Source organism: Cervus canadensis, chromosome 21 (genome assembly GCF_019320065.1).
Source record: "Cervus canadensis isolate Bull #8, Minnesota chromosome 21, ASM1932006v1, whole genome shotgun sequence".
Taxonomy (NCBI): Eukaryota; Metazoa; Chordata; class Mammalia; order Artiodactyla; family Cervidae; genus Cervus; species Cervus canadensis.
In genome coordinates, this window is record NC_057406.1 from 6,548,840 (window position 1) to 6,556,457 (window position 7,618).

Consider the following 7,618-nt stretch of genomic DNA (forward strand, 5'->3'; position numbering starts at 1 on the left):
TCACTCCTTCCTCTGAAATCCAAGAGTAATTACTGCCTCTTTAATTAACTTGGCGATTAATCACCACCTGCTTGGGAAACAGCTTTTATTGTCCTTGTCGGTCTTGCATGTGGGATGCGGGTGGGGGTGGGAACCAAGCAGGCAGGAAAAGGGAAGGCAGGCTGGGCTCTCCTCAGGGTCCCAGGCTGAGCAGGGTCTGCTGGAAGGAAAGGCTTGATATTCAGGGGATCAGCTCCCTCCTGGCTCTGTTTAGGCGGCTGCCAGGCATCAGGAACTGAGATGAGCCAGAGATAAGCCCCAAAAGAGCAGTGGGTAGCTAGGAAGGTAATCTACCCCGGGCAGCCTCAGGGTCCCTACTCTTGCTGTTCCTGTCTGACCAGAATGGTCCTTCCTCACTGGGCCTTACAGGTTGAATTGTGTCCCCTCAAAAGATAGGTTTGAAACCCTAACCGCCAGTACCTGTGAATGTAACCTGATTTGGAAATAGGGTCTTTTCGGATGTGATGACATTAAGATGAGGTCATACTGGATTAGAGTAGGCCCTGAATCCAATGACTGGCATCCTTACAAGAAATCCATATGAAGACAGAGACTCAGGGAGAACTTGCTGTGCCACCAAGCTGGCTCCTCTGCAAACCTGAACCTGGCTGCTAAGGGTCTCAGCCTTTATCTGATCGATTAACACCCCCTACCCTGGTGGCTCAGTGGTAAAGAATCTGCCTGCCCATGCAGGAGACACAGGAGATGCGGGTTCAATCCCTGGGTTGTGACGATCCCCTGGAGGAGGAAATGGCAACCCACCCCAGTATTCTTGCCTCAGAAATCCCATGGACAGAGGAGCCTGGTGGGCTACAGTCGGTGGGGTCACAAAGAGTCGGACATGACTGAGCACACATGCATGGTAATTCTAATCCTAGCACACCCAACTCCAGGAGCAGCTCCTACATCCTCCATTGTTAGGGGAAGCCTTCTCCCCACCTTATATCAGAGACCACCCCGCAATCAAAATGACTCTCTTGGGAAGCAGGGTGTTCCCAAGAATTGCTCTTCCCCCAGAACAACATGCCTGCTCAAGTCAGTTTGCTTAATGAGAACCCCTAGGCCCCCCCAAGAAAATCCTCCCACATGGCCCCAAACCCTCAGAAGTGGGCAAGGTACCCGCAAGGTACCCCTGGTTTGAACAGAGTGCTTTTTACTTCCCCTGTGATTAGAGGGGAGGGGTGGTAAGGGAGGGAGAGGGGACAGCAGGCAACCAGGATTTTAACATGAAGCCCGAGCTGTCTCATTCTTACTGCCAAGCACAGCAGCACAGTATAATCTGTTCACAGAAACAATTCATCTTCTAACCCATGTTCGGCTCTAACCCAACACTGTCTTTTGACAGATGGGAAACAGGCCTGGACACCTCATGGGGATTCGCTGTGTAGGGATCTGAAGTCCACTGATGTAAGCACGTCCCAAGTGACAGCGTTTCTCAGTGCCTCAGTCTCCCCATTCTGGTGGTTTAGTCGCTAAGTCAGTCCGACTCTTGCAACCCCATGGACTATAGTCTGCCAGGTTCCTCTGTCCATGGGATTCTCCAAGCAAGAATACTGGAATGGGTTGCCATTTCCTTCTCCATGGGATCTTCTTGAACCAGGGATCGAACCCTGGTCTCCTGCCTTGCAGGCAGGTTCTTTACCAACTGAGCTACAAGGGAAGCCCAAGCTGGGGGCTAGCAGAGGATGGATTCGATCCATCAACCTCTGGGTTATGGGCCCAGCATGCTTCCACTGCGCCACGCTGCTCTACCTCCCCCTCTAGAAGAACATTAATACCCTCTTCTAGGGATGTTCCCAGCCTTAACAATAGCTCTAGAAACCTATATGTACATTTTCCATGAATTCAATCAACAAACACGTTTTGAGCACCTCCAGAGTACCAGGTCCTGGGGATACAGTGGTGAGCATCACAAACCCGGTGTCCTGACTTCAAGGTGCTACCGATTTGGTCAATTCAGTCTCTCAGTCGTGTCCGATTCTTTGCGACCCGATGGACTGCAGCACGCCAGGCCTCCCTGTCCATCGCCAACTCCCGGAGCTTGCTCAAATTCATGTCCATCGAGTCGGTGATGCCATCCAACCATCTCATCCTCTGTCGTCCCCTTCTCCTCCAGCCTTCAATCTTTCCCAGCATCAAGATCTTTTCCAGTAAGTCAGTTCTTCGCATCGAGTGGCCTATTTGGTAGAAAAGGACAAAGAAAAGCATTACCTTCGAGATAGTTAAGTGTTAACTACAGAGTGTACAGAAGCAGTGAGGAAAAGGCTACAAATCTCAGGAGGACCCAAAAGAGTAGTGGCGGCTACAGGAAAAAAAAAAGTCAAAGAATGGATCCCTGTAACCCTCTACTCTTCTTTGCCTTAACCAATCAGGCGTCAGCATCACCGGACCGGCCGACCAATCAGAAGCCGGAACAGGAGCTCTAGTCGCCGGCAGAGGCTTCCCCGGGGAGTGTGGCCAGAGCCCGGGTGCCCCGCCCCACCCCGCCCGGCCCCGCCCCCATGGCGCTGGGCCCCGCCCAGACCACGCCCAAGGCCCGCCCCGCCGCGGCCAGCGGTGCCTGCCCGGGAGTCCCCTGGCCAGCGGCCGGCTGCTGGAGCCGAGTATTGTCTTAAACGCCGAAAAAAGAAGAAAGGCGGGAGGGTGGGGAACTGCCAAGTGACCGGGAGAGGATTTATAACATGTTCTTTCACCATCGACAATATTGCGCAATGTATGAAAGAGACGGTATCGCCTGGACAGGAGCGTGAGGGCGCGGGCAAGGTAAGCCGCCCCCGGCCGGCTGGTCTGGGCGTGGAGGGCACCAGGAGGAGATCCGGGCTCACCTCTTACGCTGAGCCGCTGTCTTTCGCGGGGATCTGCGTGCAGGTCCGCGCTCTGGAGGGTCTCGTGCGCCTTGAGCAGTGTGGACGCGGCCCCAAGAGCTACGGTGTCTCCGAGGAGAGGTGGACGCGGCTCCCTTAGCTGAGACGTGTCCAGTGACCTGGGGGGACTTCCGAAGTGGTGTAAACGAGAGCAGGGGAGCCGGCTGAGGCGTCCCCCCACCCCGAAATCCCGAGGTCGTCGATACTGATCCCTAAGTCCTCCTAACTCTTGGCGAGTGAGACTGGAGACTCGGACTATGACTGAGCCAGCGACCCGGGGGCAGGTGAGGCCGTGGACACGCGCCGTAGAACCACGAGCAGGTGTAGACGCGAGCGGGTGGCAGACGCAGAAAGTTTGCCAGAGCGTGCGGCGCCGGCGGCGCAGAGGGAGGGTCCACGCTGGGGCAGGGCCCCCCCGCCCCCCGCAACCTCCGCCACCGCCGTGGGTCTCGGCCGCTTCCCCTGGCTCGAGGCGCCCTCGGGGGAACCCTGGACCCCAGCCTCAGGAGTGACTGAACCGAGCCCTAGAGGAAAACCAGAGATTGATTTCGAGCCTCTTGGGCACACCTGTTCTGTCTCCGCGGGAGCTTGGGGCATCTGCTTGTCACCTGGGAGGAATCTGAGGGGCAGAGGCTGGCCTGGTGTCCAGACACACGCTGGTCATCAGCCTAGGGGACACAAACCCGTCTGGTCCATGCCCGGAGCCCTGCTCCTTCTCTCCTTCCACTTCTGCCTTAGGGAGGAGAAAGGGTGCCGGGCTGCTGGTGCTGGGGTGCAGAAGAAACCTGGGGGTGGGGTGTAGGGAGTCCCTGGATCTGCCTCCCACTGCCTCTCAGGGGCTCCGGGTGACCCCACAGGTTCACGCAAGGGAATGAATGGAGGAAGGAAGGCAATGGTGAGAGGCGGAGTATTGGGCAGGTGATGTGAGTGCTCACATGCCTCGACCCCAGGGGAGCGCTGTCTGGTGCAGATCAAGTCGGGCAGGGCATCCCTGTGACACTCCTCCGGAGGAGAAGGAAGACACCCAACCCCAGTCTCTGCCACCGGGGAAGAGCAGAAGGGGGCCCACCGTCTGGAGGAGATGCTGGTCGGTCCAGGGTGGTTCTTGGGGGTAGCTCTGTCTCACCTCCCACTACTCTCTGTGCTTTCCACCCCTCCCCCCGTTCTGACTCCTCCTGTGTCTCTGTGATTCCTCCTACCACAGGTCCTTTGCACATGTTTACATTTTTTTTTTTTTTTTTTTACCAACAAGTAGTCATCAAACATCTACTATGTCCCAAGCACAGGCAATTCAGTGGCAAACAGGGCACACCTCTGGCCTCTCGGGGACTTCCAGACTATTGCAGGGAAACAGATGGTGAACAAGAATCAGGAAAGGAATGGGGACAGGAGGCAACCTTGAGTGGCCATCAGGAAAGGCTCCTCTACAGAGGTGACGTGAGTCGGAAGGGTTAATGCTTCATCATCAGTCACCTCCTCCAAGAGGCCTTCCTTGATCTCCCCTGACTCGACACTTCCCCTATGATGCACTCTCCTAGCCTGGGAACCCCTCCTTCCAGGGACATTTTTATGGCATTACTGGGTTAATGTTTGACTCCTCCAATCGGTTGTAAGTGCCAGGAGGGCAGGAGCTGAGTCTCAGGGTGTTTGTAGGCAAATCAAATAAAGGATGAGTAGAATTTTCCCAGAAAAACGGGAGCTGCTCAGCCAGATCAGTCACCCAGATGGCAGAAATTTTTCTTTCCTCTTCCCTGGCCTGGGTCCTGGGCTCCACACCCCATTTGCTATCCACAGAAACAAATGAAAAGAAACCAGCAGGCTTGGTGAGGAAGAGGGCAGGGAGAGGCCTGGCACGGATAGCCCGCTGAAGTGCCAAGGCTGGCCCTTGGGAAGCGAAGAGACTCTCAGGGCGGGGCGGGGGGGCACCTGGGGACAGGTGAGTGTCTTTTTCTCTGAGCTCAGACCAGCCTACCCTCATTTGTGTGTCCCAGCTCTGGGAGGCTTGGCTTCCTTCAAATCCCACTCTGGGAGAAGGTGGGGTCGAGGGCCGGGGTACAGGGCCACGTTAACCGCCCTCCTCCCCCACATCTTGGACAGACAGGACCCAGAGTCAGGCCTCTGGGCCACAGATAGCAGCCCAGGTAATCTGTGGTTCATTTAAATTCCGGGCTGGAAAGGAGGAATCAGGCTTAGAGGGCCAACTCTTACTTTCATTTTTTTATAGTTTCTGTCCTCAGTGAATTTCTCCCTCCCGGGGCTCTTCAGACCTGTGCGCCTAGCAGCTTTCTGGTGGTAGATTACCGCTCTCACAGACGCCTGACAAAGCTTTTAGCACCCCCCCCACCCCCCACTTCAGGGGAATGAGTGGCCTCCACGCACAGCTAGACAGTGTCTGCATGCTTTACTGAGGCTCCGGCAGGGATGGGAAGAAAACTGAAAACGGCTCCCCACCCCACCCCCCCCTCCCCGGCCCTCCTGACTGGAGTCGCTTTAAAAAATTAATTTGCAATGATTTAATCCATTCTGTTCTATGGGGATCACCAGCATTTTAAAGATGTATTTAAATCAGATCACTGTTCCCCATTAAACCTTCACTGCCTCCCCCCACCCAGCAGAAAGAGCACTGGATTTGGAGTCAGTGGTTCACTGCCAAGTTCTGCAAATGACTGGGCTGTGTGACCTTGGGCAAATTGCTTAACCTCTCTGCACCTCCATTGGCTCCTCTGGAAACTGAGGTTAATGTTAATCCTCCCCTCACAGGGTGTTGCGAGGATTAAATTAGATAACGTTCGGGGAAGAGCCACGCAGTGCCAGGCCTGTGTTTTCCGTTCCCCCAGTACTAGCTGTCCCTCTAATGAGCCTGGTGACCTTGGGCGGGCCACTCAGCCGCTCCTGGCCTTCGATTTCTGCATCTGAAAAGCTCAGGGGTTGCCCTAGGAGAGGATGCCACTGAACGCCCCACCTCCAATCCTGAGCCCCCACTCAACTCCTCCTGCCCTCTGTCAGACACCCCCCACTCCCAGTCCTCACCACCCCCTTCCTTGTTATCGAAGCTCTCAGTTCTAATTGGAAAGGGTTCCCCCTCCCCAGCTGCCTCTCCTCCTGGCTCCCTGTGAAGTTGCAGAGCTGGGACCCCAGGGGCCTGCAGTTCTTGGCTCTTTTTCAGGAGCAATTAGCCACAAGCCTTGGAGGTGGCCTCCGTGGGCGTGTGGCCAGGCCACTGGAAGCCAGGACTCTGCTCCGTCTGTGGCCTGCAGGGCTCCCCCAGGCGCTGGGGTCCCCATTGCCAGTGGCGGGGAGGCAGAGTCCTTGGCAGAACCATTTCCATTTCTGTACTTTATGACTCCTTGAAGCCCTGAGTCTGAGTGTAAATTAGTTCTACCCTGTGCTTTTGTTGGCAACTGTCTGTTCCTTGGAAGCGAGGGGCTTTGTCAGGAAGAACAAAGCTGTTTGGTGTTTTTCTGATTTGGGGGAAGCGAGCTCCTGGGGGAGGGCTCATCGCTTCTCAGTATCAGGCGAGAGTCCTTGGTTCTCAGACTCCTCGGTTTTGTTTGGGGTTTTTAACTCCTATGGCTTCAGAGTCACATATGTTTGTGTGTGTGTGTTGGCTGAGGGATTTTTTTTCCGCCTTTTTGGCTTGCAGAGTGTATTCCGTGGAAGCTAATTCCAGGGACTGAACTTTTCAAATCACTGCTTCAACAGCTTTTAAAAATCTGGACCTAGTTATGCCTGTCATCCATGTGTAAAGATTTAGAAAAAAAATTCCAAACCCGAGGGTGGACACTTGCTGGAGACCTGAGGTCAGAGCCGAAATGTCAAATGCCTCTTGGGACGGGAGGGGACTAGAAGGGAACGCGGTCTGCTCGATGCCAGACATCTGGATATTTCGAAAACATCTGGGTGGCTGGATTTTTCAGGTTTCTGCCTGACATTTAATATCACAAACATTGAAGCTGCCTCCCGTCCCCATGTCCCCCGCGCACCCCCCACTGCCTCCCAAACACACACCCAACCCCTTCCCTCCCCTTCCTGACGGTAAGAAACATCCATTCTTTCCAATTCCCCAGCGTTTCCCCCCTACCGGAAATCTGATGGGCTTATGACATCATGGCTGGCTGCTGAGCGATGAAGTGGATGCCACAAAGAAATCCGACATATCAGATGGATTCTGTAATCAGTTTCCCTCCGGCTGTAGTAACAGGCGCGAAGTCAGGAGGATCTGAGCTTTGTTTAAAAAACAAAAAATAGAACTAAGACTTAACCTGTATTCAATACATTTTTTTTTTTCAAAAGCGAACAGACCTTTTGGACATCATCCTATTTGAATAGAAATGCTGGTTTTTATGAAATGAAAGTGGCTAATAAACCAGACCTGAAACTGCCTGGGAATGCATGTTCCATCTCTGTTGAGTTTTTGTGTGTCCTTATTCACTAATAAAGGAGGAACTGGAGATGTTTTCTCTCTTCGTTATTCAAATGGGATAGCTTTTTTTTTTTTTGGAAGCCAATAAAATTCACTGGGTAAATTGCTGGTTTATGTTTTTCTAGGAATCCATTTTTATGGAGTGACCTTGGACCTGACCCGGTCTGCAAACATTGTGTTTCCCTCTGCTGGTTTTTCTGGCTGTGAAACTGTTAAGTGGATGCAGTTAAGCCTGCTTTTCAGTCTCTGCAGGGAAGGGCTGGGACCTGGTGGGCCAGGTCAGTTCGGGGAT

At 53.9% G+C, this 7,618-nt stretch overlaps 1 long non-coding RNA gene across 1 annotated transcript; it reads left to right on the top strand.

Annotated features, from left to right (window-relative positions):
* Window positions 1-2,610: 2,610 nt before the first annotated feature.
* On the top strand, window positions 2,611-7,340 carry LOC122423047. The gene is made up of 3 exons (XR_006264079.1): window positions 2,611-2,802; window positions 6,547-6,703; window positions 6,971-7,340. It is a non-coding gene; the product is annotated as an uncharacterized LOC122423047 (long non-coding RNA).
* Window positions 7,341-7,618: the final 278 nt, after the last annotated feature.